The sequence below is a fragment of the Artemia franciscana genome, chromosome 14 (assembly GCF_032884065.1).
Source record: "Artemia franciscana chromosome 14, ASM3288406v1, whole genome shotgun sequence".
Classification (NCBI taxonomy): domain Eukaryota; kingdom Metazoa; phylum Arthropoda; class Branchiopoda; order Anostraca; family Artemiidae; genus Artemia; species Artemia franciscana.
Genome location: NC_088876.1, coordinates 6,380,326 through 6,398,677, shown reverse-complemented (window position 1 = coordinate 6,398,677; position 18,352 = coordinate 6,380,326). Strand labels below are relative to the sequence as shown.

The following is an 18,352-nucleotide window of genomic DNA, read 5'->3' as shown; positions in this document are numbered from 1 at the left end:
AAAATCAGATTTTCAAAAACACGAGATTTATTGTCCAATATGACGGTGCTTAAATGTACTTACAAAATCAATGAGAAACTTGAGGCTGCTTTTTTGCTAAAATATTATCAAATCTTGGCTTGATGTCACTAACGGCAATTATAAGGTCATTTTGTACACTCAGTCTGTTTCTGTGTTTGGTTTTGATCAATGACATTGCCGAAAATGACACTTCACAAAGGTAAGTGGATCCGAATGGTAACAAAGCAGACATGGCGATTTCACTTAGTTCCTTGTATTCTCCTTTCACCTCCAGCCAAAACTGGGAAACAGTTACATTTTGGAATTTCAGTTCTAAGGCGCGATCACTGGCAAGTTCGATCAGATTCTCTGTAAGCTTGTCACTAAGACCGGAGCTTGAGGTCACGTCTTCAACAAATGGATTTTGGATCCAATCCTGCGTTCTATCTTGGTTCATAATCGATGGGAAATATGACACAAGTTCATCTCGCAACTTTGTCAGATGCTCCCGAATACAATCACAGATTGTGTTGAGGTTATCAATTTCACTATCGTCCGCAAACTTGTCAAGGGTCGGGAAGACACTAACGCTGTTTCTTTGAACCTTTTTAAGCCAGAACTCCAATTTCTTGATGAAAGCACACATCTTCGAATTCAGGGAGAGTTCGTCCGTCCGGAAACCTTGCATTGACAGATTCAAGTCATTCAGCTTGTCGAAAATATCCGCAAGATAGGCCAGCCTGCAGACCCAGTCCTGGTTTTCAAAAAATGAACTGAATGCAGATTTTTGCTCCAGAAGAAACATATGAACTTCTTGTCGAAGCTCGAAAAGTCTGTTTAAAATCTTCCCACGAGACAACCAGCGAACTTCTGTGTGCAGAAGTAAATGTTGATGTTCTGAACCCATCTCTTGGCACAGCAACTTGAACATTCTTGAGTTCAGTGGTCGGGCTTTGATGAAGTTGATCACTTTTACAGCCTCGTTGAGGGTCTCGTGCAGATGTGCGTTCATCCTTTTCGATGCAAGAGCTTGCCTGTGAATGATGCAGTGCAACCACTTCACCTTTGGATTTTTCTTCCTTATCCAGGCCATAAGCCCATTATTCTTCCCTGTTAGGGCGGCAGCTCCATCACTGCAAACTGATTGACACCAGTCCCACAAGATGCCCCCTTCTGCGAAGAATTTGTCAATCACCTTGAATAGTTCTTCTCCTGTTGTTCTTGACTGTAGGTTTTGACAAAACAGAATATTTTCTCTTATGTCAGAACAATCTTGATATCGAACAAAGACGATCACCTGGGCTTCACCTGACACATCCGTGCTTTCGTCAAGCTGTAACGCAAACATCTTCGTCAACTTTATTTGCTCAATAACCTGCATGACAATATCGCTTGCAATGTCTTCTATCCTTCTTGAAATGGTATTGTTCGACACAGGTATAGACTGAAGGGCAGTAGCAGTTTTCATGTCAAACATTATTTCACTGACTTTCACTAGTGCTGGTAATATCAGACATTCGGCGATGGTGTGCGGTTTTTTCTGTTTCGCAACTAAATATGAAACAGCATACGAAGCCCGGAGAGCCTTTGAAGAAACTGATGCCACTTTTGCAATTTCCAAACAGTTACTAGCGAATGCTTCTTGTTTACGCTTGAAAAACTCTATGGGCTTACCGACATGAGAAGGGTGCACAGTACTGAGATGCCGGTTCATATGCGCAGGTTTCATGGAACTGTTGGCCAAGACTTGACCACAAAGAACGCACTGTGCATTCACTGGATCAGACTTTGTCGCACTAAATCCGAGCCCTAGGTATTTTGACAAATATCGACGCACTTTGACCGATGATTCGTCATATTTCTTCTTCTTAGGTGCAGGTTCAGAGTTTTGGGTACCATCATTCGGCTTCTTGTTATTCCTGATCAGGAATCTATCCATCTTTGTTTGCAACCACAATTCACGAACTTTGTGTTTCAACAGATGACAAGATACTGAACTCGCTGAGTTTAAATCGAGACCTTACGGCTATGGAGAAAAATTAGCGGGTTACTGAAAGCGAAAGTTTTGAAAATGAGTCTGAAATTACGTACAATGGGTTATGTTATCTGATTTTGAGGGAAATGTTGGAACTGAGTCAGAAACAAGTTTTAAAGATGTAGACTAACTTAATTTTGGGACCTTCGCGTACCCCCTGCGAGGGTTTCGCGTACCCCCAGACTAATGACTCGGCAGGATGAAGACTATTTTTTTTTAATGCCGTCAATTGTTTCACCAATACATCTTTGATATGTATGCAAAAATTGAATCAGAACATTTGCTATTTATCCGTCTGAATCAGACCAAGCTCCGCTCTGAACAATACATTCATTTGCGAGATGCACTTGTAAATGATGGTAATACCACAAACGTTGGAAGATTAACGATTTTACCTTCGTCATATGCTGGCAGTCCCCGTCATATGCATGAATATGCTCAAGATGCTATTGCGTATGTTCGTCTCTATGGTCGTCCAGATTTATTTATTACATTTATTTGTAATCAATCTTGGGACGAGATACAGCAGCTTTTACTTCAAGGACAGTCGGCGGTTCATAGACATGACATTACGGCCCGTGTCTTCCGGCAAAAGTTGAAATCACTGATAAGCTACATAGTAAAACTTGAAGTTTTTGGTTTAGTACGATGCTGGATGTACTCAGTGGAATGGCAAAAACGAGGATTGCCACACGCACATATACTAATCTGGCTTCATTATAAAATTACTTCTAATGAAATTGATGATGTGATTTCCGCCGAAATACCTGATGAAAATGTCGATAAGGGGTTATATGATATTGTTGTAAAAAATATTATACATGGACCTTGCGGTGCACTGAACGAAAATTCACCATGCATGGCCAAAGGAAGGTGCACAAAGCAATATCCTCGACTTTTAGTACCCAACACAATTACTGGCAATGATGGTTACCCACAATATAGAAGAAGATCTACTGAAGATGGCGGTAAAACAGCAATAATTCTTTTCGTTATGCAAAAATGATTCTTTTGCAAAAAAACTGCTGTATACTCAAGTGCCTTCGTATTACATGTGGAATACTAAAAATAAAGTATTTGACCGTCGAAAACAGGGTAAGTCAGTCGACGGCCAACCTACCATCTTCAAAGATACCACGATAGGAAGATTACACCGTTCACCCCAATCAACTTTGGATGCTTCTTTCTACGCCTGCTTTTGGTGAATGTACCCGGTTCGACGTCCTTTGAGTATTTGAGAACTGTAAACGGTACTATACATGACACTTACCGTATTGCATGCCAAGCTCTGAATTTATTGGAGAATGACCAACACTGGGATAACTGCATCAATGACGCGTGTGAAACGTCAACTCCAAGTCAAATTCGTGCATTGTTTGGAATCATACTAACACCTTGCTCTCCTTCAGCTCGTACAGAGTTATGGGAAAAATATAAATCGAAAATATCCGAAGATATACTCCATTGAAAATGGTTAGAGACGTCAGATATGACTTTTGATTTTACATCAGAAATTTATAACTACACTTTAGTTATTATAGAAGATTTGTGCGTATGTATGGCAAACAAACCTCTTCAGGATTTGGGAATGCCTTCACCTAATCGCATCGCTACTGTTTCGTCATGTGTAGAATTGGATCGTGAACAAAATTACAATACGAGTGATCTATTGTACCGTATGTACAAAATAACATTTCCAAGCTAACGTCGGAACAAAAAGACATTTATGATACGATAATGCATTGTGTCGATAACAACGTTGGAGAAATTTTCTTTTTGGATGCGCCAGGAGGTACTGGTAAAACGTTTATGATAAAACTGATTCTGGCATCAATTCGATTAAAAAAATGATATAGCGTTGGCAATTGCGTCGTCAGGAATAGCCGCAACGTTGCTGCCTGGTGGAAGAACTCCTCATTCCGCTTTGAAATTGCCTCTGAATTTGCATTCTACAGAAACTCCCACGTGCAATATTTCTAAATCATCTGGGATGGGTAAAGTATTGCAGCAATGCAAACTTATTGTTTGGGACGAGTGCACAATGGCACACAAAAAATCGCTCGAGGCTCTGGATCAATATTTGAAAGATTTGGGAGGGAATTCGAAACCCTTTGGCAGCACATTAATATTGCTTGCGGGAGATTTCAGGCAAACATTACCTATAATAGCTAGATCAACCCCTGCAGACGAAATGAATGCTTGCCTGAAAAATTCTAATTTATGGGCACACGTAAAGACATTAAAATTAACTACAAATATGCGTGTCTGATTGCAAAACGATGACTCTGGTCAAACATTTTCAGATCAATTGCTGGCAATTGGAACGGAAAGCTCCCAGTAGACTCAATTTCAGGACGTGTACAACTACCTGCTGAATTCTGTAATTTAATGACGTCCAAAAATGAATTGATTGAAAAAGTATTTCCGAATATTCTAAACAATTAAGTGAAAGAGCGATTCTTGCACCCTAAAATATAGACATCCACGAAATCAACAATATTTTTTTGACCAAGTTCGAGACCAGGCAATCCTTTACAAGTCAGTCGACACAGTTTTGGGACCAAATAAGGCGGTTAATTATCCATCAGAATTTTTAAATTCCGTGGATCTTTCAGGGTTTCCACCACACGTGCTACAACTAAAAATAGGCGTACCAATAATATTGTTACGTAACATAAACCCACCAAAGCTTTGCAATGGCACGCGACTTGCCGTAAAGAAAACAATGGAAAACGTAATAGAGGCCATAATCTTGACTGGGCCTTTTGAGGGTGAGGCTGTTCTTATTCCTCGCATTCCCATGATTCCAACGGATCTGCCTTTTCAATTTAAAAGATTGCAATTCCCAATTCGATTAGCATTTGCAATCACCATCAACAAAGCTCAAGGTCAATCATTAGAAAAATGTGGTATAGATCTTAATACTGATCGTTTTTCCCATGGACAATTGTACGTTACATGTTCGAGGGTCGGTAAACCTGACAATCTATTTATATGCAGCGACAATTGGACAGCGAAGAATGTTGTATATTCGCAAGTTTTACGCAGTTAATTTGTATTGTATCTATCTATCTATCTTTATAAAAACGAGTTGTGTGTATGCATATTTGTTTGTTTATAAAAAGAGCGTTTGTATATGACGTCATTATAAGTACATAAGGCTTTGTATATGCACAGACAATGGGAAAGCCAAGAATGTTGTATATTCGCAAGTTTTGCGTAGTTCAAAACACATATATAAATCTATCTATATTCATAGGTGGTACGCAGAGACACAACTACAATGGCGCGTAACTAATATGGCGCGTAACGACTTACGCGCGCGGGGGGGCGCGAAGTACCACCCCAACAGCTAGTAGAAGATATAATCTGGCGTAACAGACATAGTGTAACAGACATAACAGACATACAACTTATTTTTTTATATATATAAGATAGGTATATGAAATAAGTTGTATGTATGCATGTCTGTTTGTGTGTTTGCATATGACGTCATTATAAGTATATAAGGCTTTGTATATGACGTCATTAAAAGATGACACAACAGACTGGGACACAGGGAATATGAATGACGACCGGGGCACTCAAATAGAAATTACAGACCGGGAAACCGGGACAAAATGACGACCGGGACACAGGGAATATAAATGACGACCGGGACACAGGGACACAACTAAAACGGGGACGCCGGGGGGCACAGGGGGGATATGTAAGTGACGACGGGGACACAGGGAATGTTCGATTAGCAATCAAAGAGACAGATAGAAGATATATTCCATTTTCTCTGTCATTCTATATTAATCATATATTCGATAATACAATTTACAGGAGTAGTTACCGTAGCACATTGGCTTTGATCCTCTATTTCAAATTCGAAGGATGTGAGTTCAAGTCAGTTTGCGGTAACCAGCTCTTTCGTATGTGTTTTTCCAGGTTCTTTGTCAGAACAAACAAAAATTTTAGTCTTTAATTGTGGCATTTCTTCTTCAATTTTTCCTAGTTCATCTAGCAGCTCCTTATCTTCTAAATTAAGAAGTTTTGCAGAACGATTTTTCAGACAATACAATTTAGTTTCTCTTTTGTATTTCGGGTAGATTCTTACGACTATCCCCCCCCCCGCTTCAGTGGCACCAAAATGTGAAAAACACCGCGCTGCTGCCCTCCGCCCTAAACCTTCTAAAGGCCATCTAAAGGTCTGCTTATCTTATCGAAAACAGAGTGTATTTTGTCAAAAATTTACCAACATAAAAATTAAAGTAGAATCACCACAATAATAAAGATGAATTCAAAAAAAAATTATTGAAAATAAAGCGATGTGTAAAATCTCAATTTCTTTAGATGTCTGCAACTCAAAATTTCGCTTAGCTGCAATTTTCATATTTCAACGTCATAATCACAAAAGAAAAAATTTAAGTCCAGCAAGGATAAAAAAATAGCACAGTTAACAAATCACCAAGGACTGTTCTATAATAAAAAGGGAAAGAAAAGAAAATAGATGTACAAAACGCAATAGATACTTTTTCTGCCAAGTAAACACTAACAGCACCCTTTCTGATTGCAGATATAATTTTTTTCTTCTTTTAAGAGGAGGGGGTATGGATAAAATCCAAAGATTTATTGTAGAGGCTCAAGGTAATGCGAATAAAAAAGATCAATTTTTAAAACAGAAAACTCATTTTTCCACTGAACGCTACGGGAAAATATTCTTGGGTGATTGGAAAATGTTTTTTAGCTCTTGTATCCAGTGACTTGATAAAAATATTATGAAATAGTGCCGAAAGAAAATATTTTGTGCTAAAATAAAAGGAAAGCAAGATTATGAAATGAAAGCAGAGAGCGTTAATAAGACTTAACACGCATGGATCCATCTGTATATTTGGGGGTAGGGGCAAAACCTGACGTTTAGAAAATAATAGACTCAGGTAACGTATCTACTTAGACATGGGAACGTTTCTGTCTCCTCGGTCAGTCTTAGAAGGTTATGATGAAATAGGCAAATAAATGATGATCTTTTATATGGTTATTGTTTTGATTCCGGCTTAAATTATAGTCAATTAGCTGTTGGGCATATAAAAATAAGTTGTCTGTGTGTGGATCTGTGGATCAGGTGACGTCACCTGAAAAAACTGGATCAGGTGACAAAACTGAAAAAACTAAAAAAAGGCAAAAACTACAAAAAAAACTAAAAACTAATAAAAAAAATAAAAAAGCTAAAAAACTAAAAAAACTAAAAAAAGGCAAAAACTACAAAAAAACTAAAAACTAATAAAAAAGCTAAAAAACTAAAAAAACTAAAAAAAGGCAAAAACTACAAAAAAAACTAAAAACTACTAAAAAAAATAAAAAATAAAAAAAACTAAAAAAAAGGAAAAAACTGAAAAATAAGCTAAAATAAAGGTAAAAACCAATAAAAAACTAAAAAGAAAAAAAGGAAAAAACTAAAAAAAATTTTCATCTAAAAAACTAAAAAAAACTAAAAAAGTTAAAAACTAAAAGAACTAAAAAAGAAAAAAATAAATGACGACACTCAAAGAGAAAGCGACCAGGACAAAAGGAATGTTCGATTAGCAATCAACAAAGCACCGGGACACAGGTAGTATAAATGACGACCAGGACATAAGTAAAAAAAAAACTAACAAAACTAAAAAGAAGGTAAAAACTACAAAAAAACTAAAAAGAAAAAAACTAAAAAAAGGCAAAAACTACAAAAAAAACTAAAAACTAATAAAAAAGCTAAAAAACTAAAAAAACTAAAAAAAGGCAAAAACTACAAAAAAAAAACTAAAAACTAATAAAAAAAATAAAAAAGCTAAAAAACTAAAAAAACTAAAAGAAGGTAAAAAACTAAAAAAACTAAAAACTAAAAAAAAGGAAAAAACTGAAAAATAAGCTAAAATAAAGATAAAAACCAATAAAAAACTAAAAAAAAAAACTGAAAAAAACTAAAAAAAGGCAAAAACTACAAAAAAAACTAAAAACTAATAAAAAAAGTAAAAAAGCTAAAAAACTAAAAAAACTAAAAAAAACTAAAAAAAGGTAAAAAACTAAAAAAAAATAAAAAAAAAACTAAAAAAAAGGAAAAAACTGACAAATAAGCTAAAATAAAGGTAAAAACCAATAAAAAACTAAAAAGAAAAAAAGGAAAAAACTAAAAAAAATTTTCATCTAAAAAACTAAAAAAAACTAAAAAAGGTAAAAACTAAAAGAACTAAAAAAGAAACGACACTCAAAGAGAAAGCGACCAGGACAAAAGGAATGTTCGATTAGCAATCAACAAAGCACAGGGACACAGGGAGTATAAATGACGACCAGGACATAAGTAAAAAAAAAAACTAACAAAACTAAAAAGAAGGTAAAAACTACAAAAAAAACTAAAAAGAAAAAAAAACTAAAAACTAATAAAAAAACTAAAAAATCTAAAAATCTAAATAAACTAAAAAAGAAAAAAAAAGAAAAAAAAATAAAGGAGAAAAACAAAACTAAAAAACGAATGTATATACAGACCGGGACACCGGGATACAAATGACGACCGGGACACAGGGAATATAAATGACGACCGGGACACAGGGACACAACTACAACGGGGACACCGGGGGAAACAGGGGGATATAAATGACGACCGGGACAGGGAATGGTCGATTAGCAATCACCATCAACAAAGCTCAAGGGCAATCATTAGAATCATGAGGTATAGATCTGAATACAGATTGTTTTCCCATGGACCATTATATGTTGCATGTTCAAGAGTCGGTAAACCTGACAATCTATTTATATGCAAAGACAATGGGACAGCAAAGAATGTTGTATATTCGCAAGTTTTACGTAGTTAAAACCATATATATACATATATATATATATATATATATATATATATATATATATATATATATATATATATATATATATATATATATATATATATCTATATTCACAGGTGGGACATAGGGACACAACTACAATGGCGCGTAACTATTATGGCGCGTAACGACTTACGCGCGCGGGGGGGCTTGGGGGGGGTGCGAAGTGCCCCCACCAACTAGGTGTTGGGGTGGCGCGAAGCGCCATTATATGCAACATATAATGTTCCATGGGAAAACAATCCGTATTCAGATCTATACCTCATGATTCTAATGATTGCCCTTGAGCTTTGTTGATGGTGATTGCTAATCGACCATTCCCTGTGTCGCCATCGTCATTTATATATCCCCCTGTGCCCCCCGGCGTCCCATTCGTAGTTTTGTCCCTGTGTCCCGGTCGTCATTTATATTCCCTGTGTCCCGGTCGTCTTTTGTGTCCCGGTGTCCCAGTCTGTGATTTCTCTTTGAGTGTCCCGGGCGTCATTTATATTCCTTGTGTCCCGGTCGTCATTTATATCCCCCTGTGCCCCCGTTGTAGTTGTGTCCCTGTGTCCCGGTCGTCATTTATATTCCCTGTGTCCCGGTCGTCATTTGTATCCCGGTGTCCCGGTCTGTATATACATTCGTTTTTTAGTTTTGTTTTTCTCCTTTATTTTTTTCCTTTTTTATTTTTTTTCTTTTTTAGTTTAATTAGGTTTTTTTAGTTTTTTTATTAGTTTTTAGTTTTTTTTCTTTTCAGTTTTTTTGTAGTTTTTACCTTTTTTTAGTTTTTTTAGTTTTTTTTTTGCTTATGTCCTGGTCGTCATTTATACTCCCTGTGTCCCGGTCGTCATTTGTGTCCCGGTGCTTTGTTGATTGCTAATCGAACATTTCTTTTGTCCCGGTCGCTTTCTCTTTGAGTGTCGTCATTTATATTCCCTATTTGCCGGTGTCCCGGTCGTCATTTGTGTCCCGACTTCCCGGTCTGTAATTTCGTCAGTTGAAAACATGACGTCACCCGACAGACAGACCCACACACACACAGACAACTTATTTTTATATGTATAGATTGTTCCGAGTTTTCATCCGTCACGATGTCTAAGATTGAAAAGGATGAAGTTCAACTGGATGCAAAGTCAATTTATGTTTTTAACGACGTAAAACTTGTGAATATACAACATTCTTCGCTGCCCCATTGTCTGTGCATATAAATAGATTGTCAGGTTTACCGACTCTTGAACATGCAACATATAATTGTCCATGGGAAAAACAATCCATATTCAGATCTATACCTCATGATTCTAATGATTGCCCTTGAGCTTTGTTGATGGTGATTGCTAATCGAACATTGCCTGTGTCCCCGTCGTCATTTATATATCCCCCCTGTGCCCCCGGCGTCACCGTTGTAGTTGTATCCCTGCGTCCCGGTCGTCATTTATATTCCCTGTGTCCCGGTCGTCATCCCGGTATACATTCGTTTTTGAATTGGTATATGATGAAATAAATTTTTAATTTTTTCCCTTTTTTTCTTTTTAGTTTTTTTTTATTGGTTTTTACCTTTTTTTAGGTTTTTTAGTTTTTTTCTTTTTTCTTTTTAGTTTTTTTTAAGTTTTTATCTTTTTAGTTTTTTTTATTTTTATTTTTTTAGTTTTCTTTTTCTCCTTTATTTTTCAGTTTTTTCCTTTTTTTAGTTTTTTTCCTTTTTTAGTTCTTTTAGTTTTTACCTTTTTTAGTTTTTTTAGTTTTTTAGTTTTTAGCTTTTTTTAGTTTTTTTTATTAGTTTTTAGTTTATTTTATGGTTTTTTCCTTTTTTTAGTTTTTTTTTAGTTTTTTAGCTTTTTTTTAGTTTTTATCTTTTTTAGTTTTTTTTCTTTTTAGTTTTTTTTTTTTAGTTTTTACCCTTTTTAGTTTTTTTTCTTCTTTTGTATTAGTGTGAAATAATTCAGACGTCATATGGGGACAAACACGACGTCACTCGACAGACAGACATAACCCACAAACAACTTATTTTTATATATATAGAAGATATATATACTAGCTGTTGGGGTGGCGCTTCGCGCCACCCCAACACCTAGTTGGTGGGGCGCTTCGCACCCCCCCCCCCCCAAGCCCCCCGGCGCGCGTAAGTCGTTACGCGCCATATTAGTTACGTGCCATTGTAGTTGTGTCCCTGTGTCCCACCTGTCAATAGAGATAGATATAAATATATGTTTTTAACTACGTAAAACATGCGAATATACAACATTCTTCGCTGTCCCATTGTCTGTGCATATAAATAGATTGTCAGGTTTACTGACTCTTGAACATGCAACATATAATTGTCCTTGGGAAAAACAATCCGTATTCAGATCTATACCTCATTATTCTAATGATGTGCCCCTGTGTCCCGGTCGTCATTTATATTCCCTGTGTCCCGGTCGTCATTTGTGTTCCGGTTTCCCAGTTTGTAATTTCTTTGAGTGTCCCGGTCGTCATTTATATTCCGTGTCCCGGTGTCCCGGTCGTCATTTGTGTCCCGGTGTCCCGGTCTGTAATTTCTATTCGAACAATCCCTGTGTCCCGGTCGTCATTTATATATGCCGCCTGTGCCCCCGGCGTCCCCGTTGTAGTTGTGTCCCCGTCCCGGTCGTGATTTGTGTCCGGGTGTCCCAGTCTGCAATTTCTATTTGAGGTTCCCGGTCGTCACGTATATTGCCTCTGTCTCGGTCGTCATTTGTGTCCCGGTCTGTAATTTCTCTTTGAGTGTTTTTTCTTTTTAGTTTTTTTTTAGTTTTTTTACCTTTTTTCTTTTTTCAGTTTTCTTTTTCTTCTTTATTTTTCAGCGTCACTATGAAGTACATATCGACGAACCTTTGTTTTTTTAACTTAAATCTGGTAGGCATTGATGACCTTATCCAAGTCAAAATCCCAAACCCAATCATCATCGGTATCATTTTCAGTTTTGATATGTTTTGACTCTCGCTGTCCAGGTGGATTTTCATCTAACTGCGCGGTTTTGCGTTCTTTAGCCGCAAGCCTGTTTTCTTGCTGTTATTGTGATTCCCCGGTACGCTTTCTTTTCTTACTTTCTCTATCAGCTGCAAGCCTGTTTTCTTGCTGTTCTTGTGATCCCTCGGAACGCTTTCTTTTCTTACTTTCTCTATCAGCAGCAAGTTTTTTGGCATAAACTCTTTGAGCAGCTTCCTCGGCTGTTGCCATTGTAGGTTCTTCAGTAATTTTACAATTAAACATTTTTCCGTGAACAAATGTCTTAAATACCGTTAATGACGTCACCGTCATAGCAAAAATGACGACAACTAACTTCATGACGTCAGTCGACACAGAAACATGACGTCACCTGACAGACAGACACAGAGACAGACAACTTATATATATATATATACTAGCTGTTGGGGTGGCGCTTCGCGCCACCCCAACACCTAGTTGGTGGGGGCGCTTCGCGCCCCCCCAAGCCCCCCCGCGCGCGTAAGTCGTTACGCGCCATAATAGTTACGCGCCATTGTAGTTGTGTCCCTATGTCCCACCTGTGAATATAGATAGATATATATATATATATGGTTTTAACTACGTAAAACTTGCGAATATACAACATTCTTTGCTGTCCCATTGTCTTTGCATATAAATAGATTGTCAGGTTTACCGACTCTTGAACATGCAACATATAATGGTCCATGGGAAAACAATCTGTATTCAGATCTATACCTCATGATTCTAATGATTGCCCTTGAGCTTTGTTGATGGTGATTGCTAATCGACCATTCCCTGTCCCGGTGTCCCGGTCGTCATTTACATCCCCCTGTTTCCTCCGGTGTCCCCGTTGTAGTTGTGTCCCTGTGTCCCGGTCGTCATTTATATTCCCTGTGTCCCGGTCGTCATTTGTATCCCGGTGTCCCGGTCTGTATATACATTCGTTTTTTAGTTTTGTTTTTCTCCTTTATTTTTTTCCTTTTTTTTTCTTTTTTAGCTTATTTAGATTTTTAGATTTTTTAGTTTTTTTATTAGTTTTTAGTTTTTTTTTCTTTTTAGTTTTTTTGTCCCGGTCGTCATTTATATCCCCCTGTTTCCCCCGGTGTCCCCGTTGTAGTTGTGTCCCTGTGTCCCGGTCGTCATTTATATTCCCTGTGTCCCGGTCGTCATTTGTATCCCGGTGTACCGGTCTGTATATACATTCGTTTTTTAGTTTTGTTTTTCTCCTTTATTTTTTTCCTTTTTTTTCTTTTTTAGTTTATTTAGATTTTTAGATTTTTTAGTTTTTTTATTAGTTTTTAGTTTTTTTTTCTTTTTAGTTTTTTTTGTAGTTTTTACCTTCTTTTTAGTTTTGTTAATTTTTTTTTTACTTATGTCCTGGTCGTCATTTATACTCCCTATGTCCCGGTGCTTTGTTGATTGCTAATCGAACATTCCTTTTGTCCTGGTCGCTTTCTCTTTGAGTGTCGTCATTTATTTTTTTCTTTTTTAGTTCTTTTAGTTTTTACCTTTTTTAGTTTTTTTTAGTTTTTTAGATGAAAATTTTTTTTAGTTTTTTCCTTTTTTTCTTTTTAGTTTTTATTGGTTTTTACCTTTATGTTAGCTTATTTTTCAGTTTTTTCCTTTTTTTTTAGTTTTTTTTTATTTTTTATTTTTTTTAGTTTTTTACCTTTTTTTAGTTTTTTTAGTTTTTTTAGTTTTTTTAGTTTTTTAGCTTTTTTACTTTTTTTTATTAGTTTTTAGTTTTTTTGTAGTTTTTGCCTTTTTTTTAGTTTTTTCAGTTTTTTTTTAGTTTTTTATTGGTTTTTACCTTTATTTTAGCTTATTTTTCAGTTTTTTCCTTTTTTTTAGTTTTTTTTAGTTTTTAGTTTTTTTAGTTTTTTACCTTTTTTTAGTTTTTTTAGTTTTTTTAGTTTTTTAGCTTTTTTATTTTTTTTTATTAGTTTTTAGTTTTTTTTGTAGTTTTTGCCTTTTTTTTAGTTTTTTTAGTTTTTTAGCTTTTTTATTAGTTTTTAGTTTTTTTTGTAGTTTTTGCCTTTTTTTAGTTTGACAACTTATTTTTATATATATAGATAGTTTTTTTTTTTACTTATGTCCTGGTCGTCATTTATACTCCCTGTGTCCCGGTGCTTTGTTGATTGCTAATCGAACATTCCTTTTGTCCTGGTCGCTTTCTCTTTGAGTGTCGTCATTTATTAGTTTTTTCCTTTTTTTCTTTTTAGTTTTTTATTGGTTTTTACCTTTATTTTAGCTTATTTTTCAGTTTTTTCCTTTTTTTTAGTTTTTTTTTATTTTTTATTTTTTTAGTTTTTTACCTTTTTTTAGTTTTTTTAGTTTTTTTAGTTTTTTAGCTTTTTTACTTTTTTTATTAGTTTTTAGTTTTTTTTTGTAGTTTTTGCCTTTTTTTAGTTTTTTCAGTTTTTTTTTTAGTTTTTTATTGGTTTTTACCTTTATAGTTTTTTTAGTTTTTTAGCTTTTTTATTTTTTTTATTAGTTTTTAGTTTTTTTTGTAGTTTTTGCCTTTTTTTAGTTTTTTCAGTTTTGACGTCACCTGATCCAGTTTTTTCAGGTGACGTCACCTGACCCATCCACACATCCACAGACAGACAACTTATTTTTATATATATAGATATATATATATATATATATATATATATATATATATATATATATATATATATATATATATATATATATATATCTTATATATATAAAAATAAGTTGTCTGTCTGTCTGTGGATGTGTGGATCAGGTGACGTCACCTGAAAAAACTGGATCAGGTGACGTCAAAACTGAAAAAACTAAAAAAAGGCAAAAACTACAAAAAAAACTAAAAACTAATAAAAAAAATAAAAAAGCTAAAAAACTAAAAAAAACTAAAAAAAGGCAAAAACTACAAAAAAAAACTAAAAACTAATAAAAAATCTAAAAAACTAAAAAAACTAAAAAAAGGCAAAAACTACAAAAAAAAACTAAAAACTAATAAAAAAATAAAAAAGCTAAAAAACTAAAAAAACTAAAAAAACTAAAAAAGGTAAAAAACTAAAAAAACTAAAAACTAAAAAAAACTAAAAAATAAGGAAAAAACTGAAAAATAAGCTAAAATAAAGGTAAAAACCAATAAAAAACTAAAAAAAAAACTGAAAAAACTAAAAAAAGGCAAAAACTACAAAAAAAACTAAAAACTAATAAAAAAAGTAAAAAAGCTAAAAAACTAAAAAAACTAAAAAACTAAAAAAAGGTAAAAAACTAAAAAAAATAAAAAATAAAAAAAGGAAAAAACTGAAAAATAAGCTAAAATAAAGGTAAAAACCAATAAAAAACTAAAAAGAAAAAGAGGAAAAAACTAAAAAAAATTTTCATCTAAAAAACTAAAAAAAACTAAAAAAGGTAAAAACTAAAAGAACTAAAAAAGAAAAAAATAAATGACGAAACTCAAAGAGAAAGCGACCAGGACAAAAGGAATGTTCGATTAGCAATCAACAAAGCACCGGGACACAGGGAGTATAAATGACGACCAGGACATAAGTAAAAAAAAAAACTATCTATATATATAAAAATAAGTTGTCTGTGGATCTGTGGATCGTGGATCAGGTGACGTCACCTGAAAAAACTGGATCAGGTGACGTCAAAACTGAAAAAACTAAAAAAAGGCAAAAACTACAAAAAAAACTAAAAACTAATAAAAAAATAAAAAAGCTAAAAAACTAAAAAAACTAAAAAAAAGGCAAAAACTACAAAAAAACTAAAAACTAATAAAAAAGCTAAAAAACTAAAAAAACTAAAAAAAAAGGCAAAAACTACAAAAAAAACTGAAAACTAATAAAAAAAATAAAAAAGCTAAAAAACTAAAAAAACTAAAAAAACTAAAAAAAGGTAAAAAACTAAAAAAACTAAAAACTAAAAAAAACTAAAAAAAGGAAAAAACTGAAAAATAAGCTAAAATAAAGGTAAAAACCAATAAAAAACTAAAAAAAACTGAAAAAACTAAAAAAAGGCAAAAACTACAAAAAAACTAAAAACTAATAAAAAAAGTAAAAAAGCTAAAAAACTAAATGACGACACTCAAAGAGAAAGCGACCAGGACAAAAGGAATGTTCGATTAGCAATCAACAAAGCACCGGGACACAGGGAGTATAAATGACGACCAGGACATAAGTAAAAAAAAAATTAACAAAACTAAAAAGAAGGTAAAAACTACAAAAAAACTAAAAAGAAAAAAAAACTAAAAACTAATAAAAAAACTAAAAAATCTAAAAATCTAAATAAACTAAAAAAGAAAAAAAAAGGAAAAAAATAAAGGAGAAAAACAAAACTAAAAAACGAATGTATATACAGACCGGTACACCGGGATACAAATGACGACCGGGACACAGGGAATATAAATGACGACCGGGACACAGGGACACAACTACAACGGGGACACCGGGGGAAACAGGGGAATATAAATGACGACCGGGACAAAAAAACTAAAAAGAAAAAAAAACTAAAAACTAATAAAAAAATCTAAAAATCTAAATAAGCTAAAAAAGAAAAAAAAGGAAAAAAATAAAGGAGAAAAACAAAACTAAAAAACGAATGTATATACAGACCGGGACACCGGGATACAAATGACGACCGGGACACAGGGAATATAAATGACAACCGGGACACAGGGACACAACTACAACGGGGACACCGGGGGAAACAGGGGGATGTAAATGACGACCGGGACACCGGGACAGGGAATGGTCGATTAGCAATCACCATCAACAAAGCTCAAGGGCAATCATTAGAATCATGAGGTATAGATCTGAATACAGATTATTTTCCCATGGACCATTATATGTTGCATGTTCAAGAGTCGGTAAACCTGACAATCTATTTATATGCAAAGACAATGGGACAGCAAAGAATGTTGTATATTCGCAAGTTTTACGTAGTTAAAACCATATATATATATATATATATATATATATATATATATATATATATATATATATATATATATATAGATATAGATATATATATATATATATATATATATATATATATATATATATATATATATATATATATATATATATATATATATATATATATATATATATATATATATATCTATATTCACAGGTGGGACATAGGGACACAACTACAATGGCGCGTAACTATTATGGCGCGTAACGACTTACGCGCGCGGGGGGGCTTGGGGGGGGGCGCGAAGCGCCCCCACCAACTAGGTGTTGGGGTGGCGCGAAGCGCCACCCCAACAGCTAGTCTATATATATAAAAATAAGTTGTCTGTGGATCTGTGGATGGATCAGGTGACGTCACCTGAAAAAACTGGATCACTAAAAAAAGCCAAAAACTACAAAAAAACTAAAAACTAATAAAAAAAGTAAAAAAGCTAAAAAACTAAAAAAACTAAAAAAACTAAAAAAAGGTAAAAAACTAAAAAAAATAAAAAATAAAAAAAAACTAAAAAAAAGGAAAAAACTGAAAAATAAGCTAAAATAAAGGTAAAAACCAATAAAAAACTAAAAAGAAAAAAAGGAAAAAACTAAAAAAAATTTTCATCTAAAAAACTAAAAAAGGTAAAAACTAAAAGAACTAAAAAATAAAAAAATAAATGACGACACTCAAAGAGAAAGCGACCAGGACAAAAGGAATGTTCGATTAGCAATCAACAAAGCACCGGGACACAGGGAGTATAAATGACGACCAGGACATAAGTAAAAAAAAAAACTAACAAAACTAAAAAGAAGGTAAAAACTACAAAAAAAACTAAAAAGAAAAAAAACTAAAAACTAATAAAAAAAACTAAAAAATCTAAAAATCTAAATAAACTAAAAAAGAAAAAAAAGGAAAAAAATAAAGGAGAAAAACAAAACTAAAAAACGAATGTATATACAGACCGGGACACCGGGATACAAATGACGACCGGGACACAGGGAATATAAATGACGACCGGGACACAGGGACACAACTACAACGGGGACACCGGGGGAAACAGGGGGATATAAATGACGACCGGGACAAAAAAACTAAAAAGAAAAAAAAACTAAAAACTAATAAAAAAAACTAAAAAATCTAAAAATCTAAATAAGCTAAAAAAGAAAAAAAAGGAAAAAAATAAAGGAGAAAAACAAAACTAAAAAACGAATGTATATACAGACCGGGACACCGGGATACAAATGACGACCGGGACACAGGGAATATAAATGACGACCGGGACACAGGGACACAACTACAACGGGGACACCGGGGGAAACAGGGGGATGTAAATGACGACCGGGACAGGGAATGGTCGATTAGCAATCACCATCAACAAAGCTCAAGGGCAATCATTAGAATCATGAGGTATAGATCTGAATACAGATTGTTTTCCCATGGACCATTTTATGTTGCATGTTCAAGAGTCGGTAAACCTGACAATCTATTTATATGCAAAGACAATGGGACAGCAAAGAATGTTGTATATTCGCAAGTTTTACGTAGTTAAAACCATATATATATATATATATATATATATATA

At 33.9% G+C, this 18,352-nt stretch overlaps 1 long non-coding RNA gene across 1 annotated transcript; it reads right to left on the bottom strand.

The window, feature by feature from the left end:
* Positions 1–12,422: 12,422 nt before the first annotated feature.
* On the bottom strand, positions 12,423–14,478 carry LOC136035235 (uncharacterized). Its single transcript, XR_010619373.1, has 2 exons — positions 13,562–14,478; positions 12,423–13,460 (listed from the first exon to the last, which is right to left on the bottom strand). It is a non-coding gene; the product is annotated as an uncharacterized LOC136035235 (long non-coding RNA).
* Positions 14,479–18,352: the final 3,874 nt, after the last annotated feature.